The following is a 9,791-nucleotide window of genomic DNA, read 5'->3' on the forward strand; positions in this document are numbered from 1 at the left end:
CACCTGAACAAAGAACAGTGAAGGAGAATAGTGATGAAAATACTTTTGGTATTGCTCTATTTAATGACGGCAGATACAGGTCAGCCAAACGATCATCAGTCACTGATGCAGTTTGGTGGTTGTCTCTCTTATTTGTTGACGTGCTAAAGAGGAAATGTTCCTCCTTCCCTTTGCTGGATTTTGTTTTGTTGTTTTGTTTAGGATTTTGTTTGTCTGTGTTTTTAAGCATTTATATTAAGAACTGAACAACTACATGTAGGAGTGAAATCTACCAAATCATTGCCATTGAACGTCTGTGTGTATCAGCACAGAGGCGTTATTAACGGTCAGTTACTCAACTGATGTTTGAAACTATGGCTGCATTTATTTTTGTTTACGACCTAGAAATTTCAACCCTAAAGTAAAAGTGCAGGGTTGAAACAAGAGATTTGGTTCTCATTAAAGTGGAGGAAGACATGTATGATTGCTACCCTTTCTGTCATAAATTTCTTTAGAACATGGTTCATGAAAACAGTCCCTATTTGATGGCCATGTAGAGTTGCTGCTTCATTCCACAGTCATTCAGTAGCCATTCCCGCCAGTTTCCATTCATTCCCGCCAGTTTCCATTCATTCCCGCCAGTTTCCATTCATTCCTGTCAGTTGCCATTCCCGCCAGTTTCCATTCATTTCTGTCAGTTGCCATTCCCGCCAGTTTCCATTCATTCCCGCCAGTTTCCATTCATTTCTGTCAGTTGCCATTCCCGCCAGTTTCCATTCATTCCCGCCAGTTTCCATTCATTTCTGTCAGTTGACATTCCACAGTCAGAAGCCATTCCTGTCAGTTTCCATTTCTCAGTCCTGTGTTAGTTGCTGTTCCTTAGACAGTGTCCTTGGGAGTCACTGTCTGCTTGTTCTTAATCTGGTAAAACTGGGGAATAATGAAACTGGAGTAAACGTTTTGAAGTGGAGCTCAGGTCCAATAAGAACACTCATTTAATTGGAAAACTCAGCCACTTCCGGGTCGAAATCTAGCTACATGTTTGTAAAATGACGGTTTAAAACAGTCATTGTACTGGGGTTTTTTGCTATGCAAGATGCCTGTTAATTGTGAGTCCAAATGTACATGTATAGGTTATTAACTGGTTTGATATATTTCATCTTTTGTTTGAATTTTGTTTAGCTGTTGACTCATTGTTTCATTACTGTTTTAAAGAAGTGGTGGCTACCATTGTGTGATCCTTTCCAACATGATTCACTTCGACTGAAGATGGTACTTGCTGCACTGAATCCTTCAACAACATGCACATATGACTATTATGACAATGGAAGTGTTTAGGCCTACTGTTGAAAATGGCCTTGGTTAAGTGATGAATTGGTTAGCTAAATGGACTGGTGAAAAGAGGATTGGGGTGCACTGCAATTGCACTTAGCAATCAACATTTAACTAAGTATGCAATTACTACAGAAAATATTTTTCTGTATAAATGCGTAATGTTGAAAAGTTTCCACTCAACTATACCTTCATATAACCTTATTTTGCACGTTTGCATTCTAAGAGGCCTCAGTTCACCTTTTCAACGAACTGCAACAAAATTCTAAATAGTGGTAAAATGTTTTTTTTTGTCAAGTCTACAGTACATTTCATAGTTAGACACATTTGAACATAGTACTGATGTTTCAGATATATATTGAAAAAGGTCAATTATTTGGGAACATAATTGTACTACTTTCTGTTGGGGACCAAAAAGCTCAACTGAAAAGCCAAGAATTATTTGTTATCTAGCAATTGTTTGAAACAACAGGAAGTAGTAACTTAAATATTTAACTTTTGTCTACATTTGAATGATTTGAAGTGGACTTGTGTTGATAAAGCACTGTATGGGGATGTGAAAACAAAGCCTTTATGTACCTGGACCGTTTAGGAACAGAGAGACAACGATAAGAGAAGTGTTATTTATATTTTTCCTCAAGTGAAAACAAGAAGATGTGTATAAGTCTGTGTCGTCCCCCCCAATTTGTGGTTTTCCTTGTACAGAACCATGTATGTTTTTGGCATTTTATATAGGCCATTAGAATCAGTCTTATTAAAGGGATGCATTGATAATAAAAACATAATCTACTCACTTATGTCACTGTATTTCATTGTATCAATGTGTCTTCAACTATGAGTTTAGATTTTGGTATGGAGTCAGATCATCCAAAACCAGTGTGTGGGAGTTAACTTGTTTATGTGTAATTTAAGCAGTCTGGCCCATGACTTTCCTCTGTTGCATGGAAATCAGCCTGGAGAAAAATGTGCTTATCTGCCAAATGCATCCCTTTTATTATTATTTTTTCAACACTGCTTTACAGGAAAGACCTCCCCTAGCAATGCCTCACATCTCCAGTTCAAAAACATTAACACTCTTTGTAAGAATACTGTGTCATGCCCTGACCATAGAGATCCCTTGGTTCTCTATGGTGTAGTAGGTCAGGATGTGACTAGGGGGTGTTCTAGCTCAATATTTCTATGTTTGTGTTTTGTATGGTTCCCAATTAGAGGCAGCTGGTAATCGTTGCCTCTAATTGGGGATCATATTTAGGTAGCCATTTTTCCCACCTGTGTTTGTGGGATATTGTTTTGTGTTTGTTCATGTGCACCACTACTTTTACGTTTCGTTATTGTTTTTTTGTTTAAAGTTTCACAGTAATAATAATGTGGAACTCTACACACGCTGCGCCTTGGTCCGCTCATTACGACGATCGTGACAGAATATCCCACCAAGCAAGGACCAAGCAGCGTGTGACGGAGGTAAAGGAGTTTTGGACCTGGGAAGAAATTATGGGAGGTTGTGAGACCCTTCCTTGGAAGGAGACACCAAGGAAGGTGGAAGGACAGCAACGACGCCGGGGACCGCGGCCACAGAAACCCCAAGATTTTTTTTTGGGGGGGGGCACGAGGGGTGGTCGGCGGAGCAGCGGAGAGTGGAAGAGCGGGTCATCAGTCTGGTGCCATCTGCCAGCTCCACGTACTCACCATGAAGAGCCAGAGACCGTCAGGGAGGCGATGGAGAAGTTGGGAGAGAGAGAGATGAGAGAAATGTTATGTAGGTGTGTTCTGCACGGCATCCGACCTGAAGAGCCTGTCAGCAGTCTGGTGAGTCCTGTGCCAGCTCTCCGCACTCGCCCTGAAGTGCATGTCACCAGTCCGGTGCCACCTGTGCCGGCTCCACGTACCAGGCCTCCAGTGCACATCCCCAGTCCGGTACGTCCTGTGCCAGCTCCCCACACTCGCCCTGAAGTGCATGTCACCAGTCCGGTGCCACCTGTGCCGGCTCCACGTACCAGGCCTCCAGTGCACCTCCCCAGTCCGGTACGTCCTGTGCCAGCTCCCCACACTCGCCCTGAAGTGCGTGTCACCAGTCCGGTGCCACCTGTGCCAGCTCCACGTACCAGGCCTCCAGTGCGCCTCCCCAGTCCGGTACGTCCTGTGCCAGCTCCCTGCACTCGCCCTGAAGTGTGTGTCACCAGTCCGGTGCCACCTGTGCCGGCTCCACGCACCAGGCCTCCCGTGCGTCTCCTCAGTCCCGCTCCAAGGCCGGAGCCTTCCTCTGCGCCGATGCCCAGTCCAGGCACGGCGGCCAACCCAGCTCCATGGCCAGAGCCTTCCTCTGCGCCGGTGTCCAGTCCAGGCACGGCGTCCAGCTCAGCTCCATGGCAGGAGCCTTCCTCTGCGCCGGTGTCCGGGCGCGGCGTCCAACCCAGCTCCTAGGCCGGAGCCTTCCTCTGCGCCGATGCCCAGCCCAGGCACGGCGTCCAACCCAGCTCCAGGGCCGGAGCCCTCTGCGCCGGTGCCCAGTCCAGGCACGGCGTCCAACCCAGCTCCAGGGCCAGAGCCCTCCTCTGCGCCGGTGCCCAGTCCAGGCACGGCGTTCAGCCCAGCGCCATGGTCAGATCCAGGGTCTGGGGGGGGGCTACGACCCGGAGTTCGCACCTTTTGGGGGTGGGGGTACTGTCACGCCCTGACCATAGAGAGCCCTTGGTTCTCTATGGTGTAGTAGGTCAGGGCGTGACTAGGGGGTGTTCTAGCTCAATATTTCTATGTTGGTGTTTTGTATGGTTCCCAATTAGAGGCAGCTGGTAATCGTTGCCTCTAATTGGGGATCATATTTAAGTAGCCATTTTTCCCACCTGTGTTTGTGGGATATTGTTTTGTGCATGTGCACCACTACTTTCACGTTTCGTTATTGTTTTTTTGTTTAAAGTTTCACCGTAATAATGATGTGGAACTCTACACACGCTGCGCCTTGGTCCCGTCCTTATTATGAATGTGACATACTGCCTATCTTGGTCAACCTAAATGAACCACGCTTTAATTTAGATTTAAATTCTGAAACAAAACTCATAGTATGGGCAAATCAAACAATTACAATGACCAGAGACTACTGAGGCTCACTCTATAAACCAACACCTCACCAAAATATATCTTATGGGATTAACATGTCGGATTTCCTGCTATGGGCTTCACTGTTCCTCTCAAGCGTCCAAGAACAGAACTGTCAGGATGGTGAGTACAAAACTTTATCGTTACAATACTTTTGACTGATACAGTACTGTATGTCATGTTGAATTGTATTATGAGACTACACCTATGTAACTCCAGTGGTCCTGCTGTCTGGACCTCTGAATGTGAGGGTGGATTACAACCTACAACACCAGAGGATCTCTGTAACATGGGAAGATGGCCCTTCTACCTACAGAGTACCGGACAAACGGATTTATGATGTGGCGGTTCTCTTAAAACACAATATGAAAGAAGTATACAATGTGAGTGTTTGTTAAATCAAGGAATAATATGCAATTTACAACAATGGAACTTCTTTCTACAACTGGTTGCTTTTGCAAGATTATTATAAGTAAGTATAGTACCAGTGACTGGGTGTCCTCAGGAAGCTGTGGATGTCACACCAGACCAGGTTGGCAGTAAACATCACTGGAATTGGACTTCTGCTTTACCCCTAGAGTGCACCTCCCACTCAGTCAGGCTCTGCTCCCGATACCAGAGCTATGCCAGTCAATGGAGCCCCCTACAGAACATCACTGGTTAGTGTTTGTATTTCACGTCACAGACACACGCACACACATGGTGTTGGTCCTTCACATCAGTAACCTTATTTTCTACAGGGATAGCCTCGTCATCACACCCACAGGTTTACCCAAAGAGCAGAGTGGTTAAAGTCGATAGCAACTTCACCTTCTGCTGTGTTCTTGGGCCGGGATAGAGACTTGAACATTTCGACAGCAAGCTGTCTTCGTCAGGGTGGGGCGGCAGGTAGCCTAGTGGTTTGAGTGTTGGACTTGTAACCGAAAGGTGACAAGATTGAATCCCCGAGCTGACAAGGTGAAAATCTGTCGTTCTGCCCCTGAGCAAGGCAGTTAACCCACTGTTCCTAGGCCATCATTGAAAATAAGAATTTGTTCTTAACTGACTTGCCTAGTCAGTTATTTTTTAAATAAAGGTCAAATAACTGCACAAAAGCTTTACCCTTTTATTTTATCACTGGAGGTGACATTCTCCGTCCATGTACTTTTCAGAGCTTGTCCACACGATACAGTCTCAAACTGCTACCAAACAGTACGTGTGGATCAGGGGGAGAGGAATTGGACATTGACTCCCAGAAACCCGCTCTGGAGCTCAGAGACACAGCTGACCTGAAGAAGAGAGGTAGAGTAGTGTGATCGCTACTCCTCACACCACATAAAAATCTGTTCTTTACTCTCAGTCTATTTATTTACAAGGCCATTGAATGTTGTGTGGTTCTACATTCCAGTGAGTTTACTGGCTCCCATGGAAGTGGTAGCTTCAGATAAGAATGCCAGAAATGCCCGTGTTCAATGGTTTGTAAAGTACAGCTGAACCACAGTGGACACATATGCATGGTGAGTTACAGTAGGACACCTACAGTAGAATGGTTCACCCTTTCACAAAGTCTGAACAATAGAGTTATTAACTAGGCATTACTAATGCCACACCCATTTACACTCTATTCACAGAGGAGATTTTCTGGCATAAATCTTACGTCAGTAGTTTTACGTGACCTAGCACCTGCCCAGACATACAAAGTGCAGGTGCTTTGTGGATTAAAACAGAACTTCTGGAAATGGAGCGACTGGAGTAGAGATAGTACCTTCCAAACCACGGAGGACAGTGAGTATCAAATCCCTATGCAACTACATACACACACCTTTTCAAATAAGAGTAAAAAGGGAGACAGATTACACACACACAGTGTGTGTAAAGATTTCAGTGTGCATTGTATTTGAATACATACAGTTCACAATTTTTATGTCATTGTGTGTGTTTTTTTGTCCCAGTTCCTGAAGCGTTAGATATATACTATACTATGGAAAGTATGTTTTGAAGATTGTGTGCACACGATATGTGCTATTGGTCATACAGCACATTAGAGGACTGGGCTGATAATCAAGATTTTAATTAGACATAACATTAAACAGTTTGTGATATTCATTCTTCCTCTTTAGCCCCTTACAGTGAAACAGAGTCATGGGCAGATCAAGGACTATGAGGTGACCTGGGGTAGGCAGAAGACCATTGTCCATCCACCTCAGCATTACTTTCTCCTCGGTGATCAATTTACCAACGAGGGACATAGTCACAGTTACAGCCCAAAACTCTGCTGGCAGCTTGATCGTCACTATTCCCAGGCTCCCTCACAGAATGAAAAGCTCCATGAAAATTGTTGGCCGTGATGGTGGGTTTGCCCTACCTTGTTCCGCTAGCCCCAATGCTAGCTGTGGCTACATGGTGGACTGGTGTCCCACATACATTGAATGCAGACTGGAGTGGAAGAAGGTACCACCTGGTATTACCAAGGCCAGAATCCAATCAGGTAAGAAGGCACATCTTTGATGAACCTTAGTAAGGGGGTGGTGTGTTGAAAATGCTCAAACAGCATGTCACAAGTTAAGTTTGGTTTGTGAAAAATGTGTAAACCTTCTTTCCCTCGTCCCGGTTTCTCAATCCCAGATAGCTTTAAAGAGAGGGTGAGATACACACTCCATCTATGCCTGTACTCCATGGGTCCCAGAGCTACTGGAGAACAGGGATGGCTTTGTGAAAGAGTTAGGTAAGGATCCACTCTTCTGACTTAATAATTCAATCCAGAATTCTTCATTCACTTTCCTTTTGCTATAGTATTTGACCCATCCCTCTCCATCTTTGCTCATTATTTCCAAATGGACAGGTTCAGGGTTTGGCTGCAGAACAGCATGGTTCAGACACAGTTCTGATCTCCTGGACTGGTATTCCCCCTGAGAATCAGACTGCGTTCATTTGTGGTTACATCATATAATACTCTGATACCTCCCATCCTTCCAGCATGAGAGCTTTCAATGTCACTACAGGTATGATGACACACATACCCAGAGAGAGGATGTATGGTATTCAATAACAAATTGAATACATTAAAACATATCTTGTTGTGCTTTCTTTTTTTAAACTTTTTTTTTGTCTGCTCTGATGGCCAGATGAGGCTGAGGCTAAGAACCTGACAGGCCTACCTATCAGCCCCTACAGATTCATAGTGAAGGCCCTCACATCAGTAGGGGATGGCGGAGAGTCTTCACCAGTCTTTGTCCAAATGGTCCCGCAGAGTATGTCCTGACCTATTCAAGTGATGTGTATTTTGTATTGCTGCTGCTTTGTAAAAAGCTGGAACTTTCTGACTCCATTCCACAGCTGATCAGTTGATCACAGCGATTGTCATTTCCCTGAGTTCGGCTGCCTGTCTCCTCACGCTGGTCACGATCTTATGCTTCAGAAACTGGAAATGGTAGGAACGTGTTTACTGTCATGTTGTCAAATGCTGTTACAAAGACAGCTCCAACTCCATTGGTGGCTGTTTTTCAGGACCTGTCCATTTTACTGTTTTATCAACTATTTATATTATTGTGTCAACAATGTGAAAGAGAATCTGTATCCTACAATTCCAAAGCAAGTGTGGAAGGCGGAATGGTTGACACCACCGGTAGGTCCTCAGTCCCACTCCATCTTATTTTTGCATATACAGTGCATTCGGGGTTCCCGAGTGGCGCAGTGGTCTAAGGCACTGTATCTCAGTGCGAGAGGCGTCACTACTGGTGACGCCCCCTGGTTCGATTCCAGGCTGTATCACAACCGGACGTGATTGGGAGTCCCATAGGGCGGCGCACAATTGGCCCAGCTTTGTACGGGTTAGGGTTTGACTGGAGTAGGCCGTCATTGTAAATAAGAATTTGTTCTTACCTGACTTGCCTAGTTAAATAAAGGTTACATTCAAAAAGTATTCAGACCCCTTCAGACCCCTTCCGTTACAGTCTTATTCTAAAATGGATTCTTCACACAATAACCCATAATGCCAAGTAAAAACAGGTTTTTAGAAATGTTTGCTAATTTATAAAAAATTCTAACTGAAATATCACATTTACATAACTATTCAGACTCTTTACTCAGTACTTTGTTGAAGCACCTTTGACCACGATTACAGCCTCGAGTCTTCTTGTGTCACGACTGTGGCGTTCTGCAGTGACTTAAATTGGGACATGTTTAACACCCCGGCCGTCTTACAATCGAACCTAGATGCCATCAATCTCACACAAATTATCAAGGAACCTACCAGGTACAACGCTAAATCCGTAACCATGGGCACCTTCTTAGATATCATCCTGACCAACTTGCCCTCTAAATACACCTCTGCTGTCTTCAACCAGGATCTCAGAGATAACTGCCTCATTGCCTGCGTGCGTAATGGGTCCGCGGTCAAACGACCACCCATCATCACTGTCAAACGCTCCCTAAAACACTTCAGCGAGCAGGCCTTATCGACCTGGCCCGAGTATCCAGGAAGGATATTGACCTCATCCCATCAGTAGAGGATGCCTGGTTGCTCTTCAAAGTGCTTTCCTCACCATCTTAAATAAGCATGCCCCAAATAAAAAATTTAGAACAAAGAACAGATATAGTCCTTGGTTCACCCCAGACTTGACTGCCCTTGACCAGCACAAAAACATCCTGTGGCGTTCTGCATTAGCATCGAATAGCCCCCGCGATATACAACTTTTCAGGGAAGTCAGGAACCAATATACTCAGTCAGTTAGGAAAGCTAAGGCTAGCTTTTTCAAACAGAAATTTGCTTCCCGTAGCACTAATTCCAAAAAGTTTTGGGACACTGTAAAGTCTATGGAGAATAAGAGCACCTTCTCCCAGATGCCCACTGCACTGACCATAGGAAATACTGTCACCACCGATAAATCCACGATAATCGATAATTTCAATAAGCATTTTTTTTTTTTTACGGCTGGCCATGTTTTCCACCTGGCTACCCCTACCCCGGCCAACATCTCAGCATCCGCTGCAGCAACTTTCTCAAGCCCCCCTCCCTCTGCTTCTCCTTCACCCAAATCCAGACAGCTGATGTTCTGAAAGAGATGCAATTTCTGGATCCCTACAAATCAGCTGGGCTAGACAATCTGGACCCTCTCTTTCTAAAACTACCCGCCGAAACCCCTATTACTAGCCTATTCAACCTCTCTTTCGTATTGTCTGAGATCCCCAAAGATTGGAAAGCTGCCGCGGTCTTCAAAGGGGGTGACACCCTAGACCCAAACTGTTATAGACCTATATCCATCCTGCCCTTCTAAAATCAGATCACTGACCATTTCGAATCCAACCGTACCTTCTCCACTATGCAATCTGGTTTCCGAGCTGGTCATGGGTGCACCTCAACCACGTTCAAGGTCCTAAACGATATCATAACCGCCATCGATAAATGA

The 9,791-nt window shown here is 44.9% G+C and overlaps 1 long non-coding RNA gene across 1 annotated transcript; it reads left to right on the forward strand.

The window, feature by feature from the left end:
- Positions 1 to 3,999: 3,999 nt before the first annotated feature.
- Positions 4,000 to 8,225, forward strand: LOC111981909 (uncharacterized). Its single transcript, XR_002879640.2, has 9 exons — positions 4,000 to 5,063; positions 5,556 to 5,685; positions 5,792 to 5,900; positions 6,015 to 6,168; positions 6,504 to 6,871; positions 7,009 to 7,108; positions 7,226 to 7,385; positions 7,509 to 7,634; positions 7,720 to 8,225. It is a non-coding gene; the product is annotated as an uncharacterized lncRNA (long non-coding RNA).
- Positions 8,226 to 9,791: the final 1,566 nt, after the last annotated feature.

This window comes from Salvelinus sp. IW2-2015, linkage group LG20 (genome assembly GCF_002910315.2).
Source record: "Salvelinus sp. IW2-2015 linkage group LG20, ASM291031v2, whole genome shotgun sequence".
In the NCBI taxonomy this organism is placed as follows: Eukaryota; Metazoa; Chordata; class Actinopteri; order Salmoniformes; family Salmonidae; genus Salvelinus; species Salvelinus sp. IW2-2015.